Genomic DNA, 8,436 nt, shown 5'->3' on the forward strand with positions numbered 1-8,436 from the left:
TGTCACTCGGCCCTGCTTCCTTTCTTGATGCTGAGAGCAGAACAGACCGCGTCTCTTCGTCCCAGCTCCTGGGGACTCACTGGAAGGAAAAGCCAGGTTTCACTTCGGCCTTGACTACCCCAAAAGCTAAGCACCCGCTGCTCCCCTCACGCTGCAGTCCCCCTGGGCAGCCCAGGCACAGCCCCAGGCAGCAGGGCTGAGCACTGATCCAGTCAGATGACAGGATCCCAGAGCAGTGGGGCTGGGAGGGACCTCCAGAGCTCACATCTAACCCCTGCCTGAGGCAGGACCAGCCCTGGCCAACCCATGCCAGGCACATCCACTGACTGGCCTCTTAGCAACACTACAGTCAACCCTGACACTACACTGGACGTAACACGCAAACCGGCCACAACTAAAGCAGAGGGGTTACCCCAATACCTTGGACTGGGGACCCAGGGAGTCTTTGGGAAAATGAAAGCTCAAGAGACAGGAGTTTCCACTCCACTCACGTAGGTTTTCTCAGCACTCACTGCAGGGGAGCAGCAATCAGCCAGGAAAGAAGCCCTCTCCCAGGCCAGCTCCACAGAGCAGCAGGGAGAGCTGTATGACCTGGCTTTGCTATGCTATGGGGCTCAGCCCCGGTGCTGAGAGATAAAAGGGAGCCAGGGGAGAGAGACAACAGTATGGCGGGTGCTGCAGGGTTAGGAGAGGAGCCTGGCCTCTCGTTGCTGCAGACACTCTCGGGCCTTCCGGGGGGTGCCGTTGTGTGGTCACATAGCTCACAGGCTGGTGACACTGGTTCCCTGCTGCCCAGATGCCTTGGTCTTCTTCTGAATCCGGGCAGGAATTGAGATCAGACCATGCCAGGGTAGCACCCACCAGGAGCTTTTTTAGGTCTACAAAGCAGGAAAGCAGGGCAGCGTCCTCCCCTGCATGACCACGCACAGGCTGTGCCTCTGGTCTGCTTGTTCCCAGTGTATTTCCCCTCCTGCCTTCCAGAATGTGCCCAGGCCTGAAGGAGCTGTGCACCAGCACTGGGGTGGGACAGGGAATCAAGGCTTGTCCAGTGTAGCTACATGCACTGCACAGCCCAACACAGAGGGAGCAGGATGGAACAACTGCTGCTTTGTACCCAGTTGTCCCAGATGGATGTCAGCACAGTTGCATGTTATGGGCAGGCTACAACAAATAGCTGCTTCTGTCTAAAGAAGCACCGAGGCACATAAATAACCAGCATCTAATATATACTACAAGGCAGTTCACCACAATACAATATAATAGGAAATAAAACAATATAATATAACTTAACCTAGCCTAACCTAACATCATATATAGGGGGAAAGGAGAGGCAGGGAGGGTGGTGAGGGCTGGAAAGGGAAGGGGCAGAACAGAGGGAGTAGCTTTCTGGTGCTGATTTTCTGCCCTACATCATACAGCCCCCAAATCCACTCCTTCATGCTTGATGTCCTGCAGACCAGGTCCTGAAATACAAAAAGGCAACAGAGAAACTTTCAGCAACTTCCCAGGTGGCAGAGGAAGGAGAAAAAAGAAAGGGTGATTTATAGGGGTGTGCAGAGACCACCACACAGCTGGAATCAATTGTCAGGACCCTTAGCAAATACTCTGAGCACAGCCTTGCTGTCCCACAGGGCAGCAGCTCATCAGAGCTGTCTTCACCCATCCATCCTGCCCAGCTGCCTAGAAGTTCGTCCTGACTAACATCAGCTGAGTCACAAGAGTAGAAACTTCTACCAAGGAGACAGGGTGGACCCCACAGTGTGCTGGGGTTCCCACAGCACTGACACCTGCTGCTTGCGTGGGACATATGTTGGAAATCCAGTCTCTAGCAGTGGGAACTGTCCCCAGGGGTAGGGCAAACAATGCCCCCATGCAGTGAGGAAGCTTGCCCACGGTGCCAAGAAGAGGCAGGCACCAAACCCTAGGCCCTCTCCCCACTGAGCTCTACCCAGCAGCCACTGGGGCTCTACTGTTCTCGCATCTTACCAGGAGGGAGCTGGGGGCCGCGGGTCACAGTCCGTGTTCCCAGAGAGGCGTGGGAACTGCCATAGTACAGCCGTAGAATCATCTTCAGTGGCTGCAGTGAAAGGCATCGTGACATGGCATCAGTGAGAGAGAAGAAAACTCATGGGATTAAAACCAATACAAAACCATGGCCACACCCTGATCCCAACGGGGCGGCACCCCCGGCAATGCCCATGGCTGTGCCTGGGTGACTGCACTGCTGCCAGTGAAAGCTGCTGTCTGTTGCTAACCCTCACTTGCATCCAGCTATTCGTTCCCGGTCCCTATTCCAGGGTTAGTCTCCCTAAACCTCTCACTGCTGCTATCAATTCCTGCCCAGGGCCCCTTCCCTAGAAGATGTGTCCTAGAAGACTTCCTCTGAGTCCCAGCTGTGGGGCTCCTAGGTGTCAAGAGATATCTCTGGTGAGTAACACAAGACATGTCTGAGGGGAGAGGTGATGGAGCTGCCTCCAAAACTCAGCCATCTTGTGTGAGCGCAGCCACTTCTGCTTTACACAAAGTTCCCATCACTGTAAATAATTTCAGGGCTTGGAAGCCCCCAATGCATGCGCTTCTGGAGATAATCTCTGTACAGGCCAGAGGCTGCACAAAGCAGTTGCTGTAAGGGGATACTGGGAAACTTAAGAGGAGACCAACCATAGAAAGCAGATTTCGGATGCTGCACCAAGCTGCACAGTTCTTGCCTGGAATCTGGAAATAAAATACAAATTATTTCCGATGGACTACCAGTTCTCAAAAGTGAAAAGAAACATTCACTAGTAACTTCACGTGAACAACTTAAAACATAAAATCGTAGAGAAGTGGGGCTGGAAGAAGGGACCACCAGAGGTCACAGCCAGTCCAGCCCCTGCCTGAGAAAGGAACATCCCTATCCAAACCATCCCATACAACCCATCATCTAAACTCTACATCAGACTGCCCTCAACCCTGACATGACGCAAGACCTAACACCCTCACCTGCCACAGGTGAAGCAGGAGAACCATGGCAGCCAACGTCCTGCTTCTATGAAATGTTATCAATATACACTTGAGAGATCTTGCATACAAGTCACACTCCCCACTACAGAGGAAGGAACCCCGCACCCCGACAGACCATACCAATCTCACCATGGGGTAAAATTCTTTCCTGACCCCAAATGTGGCGTTGGTCTGATCCTAGGCAGATGGGTAAGACCCTCTAGCCAGGAGCCTCTGGCTTTGGTCCCAGCAGAAGCATTGGCACAGCACAGTCAAGGTCCCCAGCCATAACACCCTCAAGGCACATATGTCCCAAAAACATAACACCTTCACCGGCCTGTCTCCCCTGACGTCATAAAGAGGAAGAACAATCTGAGTGGCCTCAAGCTAATTCAATTCCCTTGCAATACACTTGAAGCTGAGATGACATGTAAACATATTCCAGCCCAGCACATGAAAGGGCAATTTCAAATACATCCTTACCACACGGGCCATTACTGGAGTGCAGAACTGGAAAATCTGTTACCACTAACAGACATGATACCTTTTGCATTGGCTCCAAGACATGCTGGATCCTCCCCTTCCCAGTGGGTCAAAGCTGACCAGGACTCCAAGTTTTTCCTGTCTGGAAAGTTTAGCATGATGTTACTGGCAGAACTGTGAAGTCCAAGAGGTGCCCAGGAGGCCCGCTGTGTTAGGACTCGGGCAAGAGAAGACTGTGCAGCAACCCAGCACTTCCACTTCCAAGGGATGCAATTGGGAAAGGTGGAAAAATACAGGAGCTACTGCATGAAGAACTTCTCCACAGGAGCTTTAGGATTTCTGTTCCAATTGTATGATAAACAGCTGACAAAAGCCTCCCAGTTGCTCGGCAGTCTCGCCTACCCATTAAGGCTGCCATGCTCTGCCACCTGATCTTGCAGGTTCCAGGCTTGGAGACATTGGCCAATAGCCCCTAGGCAGAATGGGGTTTTCTACATGTCTGTACAAAACATGAATTATCTCAGTGGGAACCTCTGAGAAAGGCAAAAAGGCTGCAAAGAGACATTCATGGACAAAGGTTCCTGCATCATGAGTCTAGAGGAGGCTGGGGCACAAACCTCTGCTTCCAGCAGTACCAAACGTCTGATCTTGCATCACAAGGTTGGCTTCCCTGGCAGTGGGGCCAGGGTGAGTGATAGCACTGGCATGGTGTCATATGGGAATTGGAGGGCACATTGTATTTCCATCACCTTCTCTCTCTGTCCATCCTGTCCATTTGGCTAGAAGTTGATACTTGGGATACTATAAGCATCCCAAGAATCAGAAACTCCTCTCAGAGAGACAGGGTGGGTCGCTTGGGTTTCTGTTCCCACAGCACTGATAGGTGCTGCCTGCTAGAGACACATGTTGGAAATCTAGCTTCAAGCAGTGTGAAGTGTCCCCATGGGTAGTGGCCTGAAGGGATCCTAGCCTGGGTTCAAAGGCACAAGTGGACAGCTGGGAGAAAAACTCACCTCTGCCTGCCCTGGCTTCTTCCCAGACATGGCATCATCCTTGGTCCATGCCCTCTGAAAAGATCAAGGCCATAAGCAAAAGGTACTTTCCACAAGCTAAGGTGATTGCTGATTAAACAAGGGGTCCCTCCACCTCCAGGCCTTCCGCTTTTCCCTGAGGAATACCCCTTGAGTTTGCAGATTCTGCCCAGGGCCAAGTGATCTTCTGGTTCTGCCTTGGTCTCCACCTGAGCTCAGCCCAGGTCCTCAGCACGGCAGGGGAGCCCCAGCCCTGCCTCTCTCAGCACAAGAGAGGGCTTACGCACACATGGTGTCTGGGGGGAAACTGGGTGCTCAGGCAGCAGCTGTCCCAGCAGCAGAACAGCAGCACATCCGTGCAAAGGGCTCATTTGCTGGAAGCAGTGCAGCTTCTAAGTACCAAGAGATCTGGCTGAGGAGCAACACAAGCCTAGTCTGAGGGCAGACACTAGGACCACACCAGCCCTTTCAGGTTGGGATGGAGGACGAAAAGAACTAACCAGTGCTGGTGTCTCCAGCTGCCACAGCTGCTCACTTTTGAAGGGTGCCAAAACACCTGTTCCACCCTGCCACGCTCCCCTGCAGCGGGTTGGCCCTGCTGGACGCTGCCAGATGCACCTTGAACATTGTATTACTAGTTGGACCTTGAGACATTGCAATCTCAAAGTAGTGAGACAGAAAGGTATCCGACGCGACAGCAAAGATTTCCCAAGATGCAAAAAGGAGGCACACACCAAGCCCCTAGGTCCTCTTGAACCTGTGCTCTGCCACCAAGCAGCTGTTGATGTCTTACTGTTATTGTGTCTTACCGGGAGGGCACCGGGAGGTCGTCTGTCCAAAATCCTTTTCCTGGGAGGACGTGGGTACTGCCATGGTACAGCCCCCAGAAGCATCTTAAGTGTCTGCAGTGAAAGACATGGTGACATGATGTCAGTGACGGAGAAGATGAAGCATTTGATTAAAACCAATGCAATGCCCAAGCCACAACCCCACTCCCAGTGACAGGCACCCCTAGCAATGCCCCTGGATGCGCCTGGGTGAGCACTGAGACAGCTCTCAAGTAAAACGTAGTCAAAGCTGCTGACTGTTGCTAATGAGCATTTCCATCCAGTCCTTCACTTCCTGGTCCTCCTAAACCTCATGCATCTGCTATCAGTACCTCAAGTACGTCTCCCACCACCTCAAGGTTACTGATGCTCCTGATCCAGGCCACAGCCACCCCAGGCAGGAAGAGCCCTGTGCCCTTTCACTGGGAATAGCTCTGAGGGGATCTTACAGGTCAGATTCAGCAAAGCCCTTAGACAAGGATAACTCCTAGCTCCAAAGTGTTTTCCTACCTGCTAGCGAGATGCCATGGGATGTATTCATGGCACCTTTCCAGCCTGAAGTGGGGGTACTTAGCCTGCAGGGTGCTCATTTGCTGCATTTTGTAACTTCACAAACAAAGCATTTCTGTTTAGACCCTGCAATCCTGGCCACGGGGCTGCGTCCCACTCACCTGAGGAAAAACCTTGTCACTCACCTGATGCATGGGATTTAAGGAGTAGGACAGAGGCTATTTAAAACCAGTTATGTCTTGTTTGGATTGATAGTATTGCAGAAGGCTGCCCCTGACACCCAGAGTGAGCCTCAGTCCTCAGCTGTCTAGTGCTCCATGCGCCCAACTGCTACCAGTCTTGTCCTTAGCCACTATATCTCCTGAGAGGCATAAGTGGCTCCATCTGTCCCTGTAGCCATACCCATGCCTTGCAGGTGGTACTTCATATCACTTCAGGGGGTCCCTGGCTCCATCACAACACTTGGACTGCTCAGGCCTCAAATCTTTGTTGGGGCTTCAGCTTTCCTGGCTTTGGTCCCTTTTCTCTGGCTGTGCTCCATCAGCCAAGGTCCATGGCCTTGGACTTCAGGTTCTGGACTTCAATCCCGTCCTGTCCTTCTCAGGCTCCTTAGGCCCCTGACCCTGGTCTTGCCCATCTTGGGCTACTTGGGCCCCTGGCCCTGCTCTCAACCACCTTGAGCTGCTTGGTCCCCTGGCCCTAGACCTGGCAAAGCTGCTGCCTTGCATCCCCACCCCCAGGGTCCCTGACCCAGGCTGGGCTGCTCTCATGCTGCTCAGGCCCTTTAAGGTCTCTCCCCTCAGCACAGCTCTATGCTGGGTGTCTTGCAGGTGCCCCCGTGACTTCCATACCACCCCCATAGCCACAATCCAGTCCTCCAGTCTTAGACTTCAGTGTAACACAAGTATAAGCAAGCAGCTTCCCAAGCTAAACTTTACCCTCACTCTGGGTCAATGCCCCACCACAAGGCATACCTCCCTTTAGCTAGGCTGACCATAACAAGATCATGGACATCCGGGACATTGCCCCAAACCTCTCCTCCCGCACTCTCACAAGCTGGCAGGGGGCTGGGTCGCTTTTAGGTGGGCAGCCGTTCCTGGCTGCTGCCTGCTAGCTGGGTTGTGCCACTCAGTGCTGTTCTGACTCCCTACCCTGCACCCCTGCATTCCCGAGGCACCCATTATAATTCTTCTCAGCCAGCCAGGCTGACCTCTTTAATCTGGGACTGTCTCGGCAAACCAGGCCAGGTGGTCACCCTTCCTTTAGCTGCTCTGTCTAGCACCCCTGGGTAGCTCGGGTGTCCATGGCACTGTTCCATGAGGCCTCTCTCTTCCAGGAGCTCCTTCTCCCCAGCATGCAGGGCAAGACTGCCCCTTTTGCCACAGGCCCTGGGCTTATATACCTCTAAGCCGCACCCCTTCCGGTCATGTGGCTCACCAGCCACACACAGGGGTTTCCCCTTTTCCCCATGGCCAGCACGTGCTCTCCTGCTGCAGCTGCACACAGCCCACTTGGCCCGCTGCACCCTCATTAAAGTGACAGGAGCCTCTGGCTTCCTGCCACGCCATTGATCCACACAGGAAACGGGTGCCGAGGGCGTTCCCTCTGACCTGATGATTTATTCTCTGACCAGGAAGATGAGCTGGAGAAAGATCCAGTCTGACAATGGAGGAGCAAAATGTTGGGAACACAGAGGAGAGGAGAGGAGAGGAGAGGAGAGGAGAGGAGAGGAGGGCTGGCCGCCTCTCAGCAGAGGGTCACACAGCCCTGGGGTCCAGCACTGCCAGCGATGGGCCCTTCTTATTCCCATACCCAAGCCGAGGAGGTCTCCACTACTACCACGTGAATTCAGCTGCACTCTGCGAAGCAACTGTTTTGCCAGTGGTGGTCTCTCTTCTGTGAATCGTACTGACCAGAAGCCCAGGGGTCCTGGACACGGCTGCCTGGGGCCCCATGGAAAACAGTCCCAGCCGTCCACCTCTAAGGAGAGGCAGCGAAGGTAGGAAAAGCCCCACATTTCTCTCACTGCTCTCTCTGGAAAAATGTAACGTGGTATTTTCCCTAAACATTTCTCTTACCTCAACAGATGTTTTGGGGGACTCAGCCAGGCTCCCTCTCAGGGCTGATCCAAAACGCCCACAAGGTAGCAAACAAATTGCTCTCCGAGCTCGTCTCCTGTGCCACTGGCAGGCCCTGAGTGGAGAGAGGGGGTTAGCTGTGTGAGACTGGACTCGGGCAGAAGGCAGCGCAGGGGTCTGTATTTCAGACTACTAGAGTTGCAAGTCAATGCTTTCACATGGAGATGGAGCTAATTGTCACGTGCATGTGAAATCAAGGCTGTTACAGGCAGGATGGCATGACCGATTTCTTGGCACTAAGCTTTGTTGCCAAACAGTGCCTATTAGGGCTAAGCAAAGCAGTTTGCGATGGCATTTCGAAATCCTCCACTTGCATGGCCTAAGAAACTGGGGAAAAGGAAAAAACAGAAGTAAAGCCTCCCTTTGGTATTTTTGAAGTGAGATGGTTCACACTATACCTGCAAACTATATTTCTGTTTCAGTCTTTACCTGAATGTATTTGTTTTGAAATGCATCTCCCCAAAT

The 8,436-nt window shown here is 53.0% G+C and overlaps 1 long non-coding RNA gene across 1 annotated transcript; it reads right to left on the minus strand.

Annotated features, from left to right (window-relative positions):
* Positions 1-1,240: 1,240 nt before the first annotated feature.
* Positions 1,241-5,394, minus strand: LOC132244842 (uncharacterized). The gene is made up of 6 exons (XR_009456693.1): positions 5,306-5,394; positions 4,479-4,532; positions 3,527-3,607; positions 2,662-2,715; positions 1,987-2,077; positions 1,241-1,463 (listed from the first exon to the last, which is right to left on the minus strand). It is a non-coding gene; the product is annotated as an uncharacterized LOC132244842 (long non-coding RNA).
* Between the last annotated feature and the right edge of the window lie 3,042 nt (positions 5,395-8,436).

The sequence above is a fragment of the Alligator mississippiensis genome, chromosome 14 (genome assembly GCF_030867095.1).
Source record: "Alligator mississippiensis isolate rAllMis1 chromosome 14, rAllMis1, whole genome shotgun sequence".
Lineage (NCBI taxonomy): Eukaryota > Metazoa > Chordata > Crocodylia > Alligatoridae > Alligator > Alligator mississippiensis.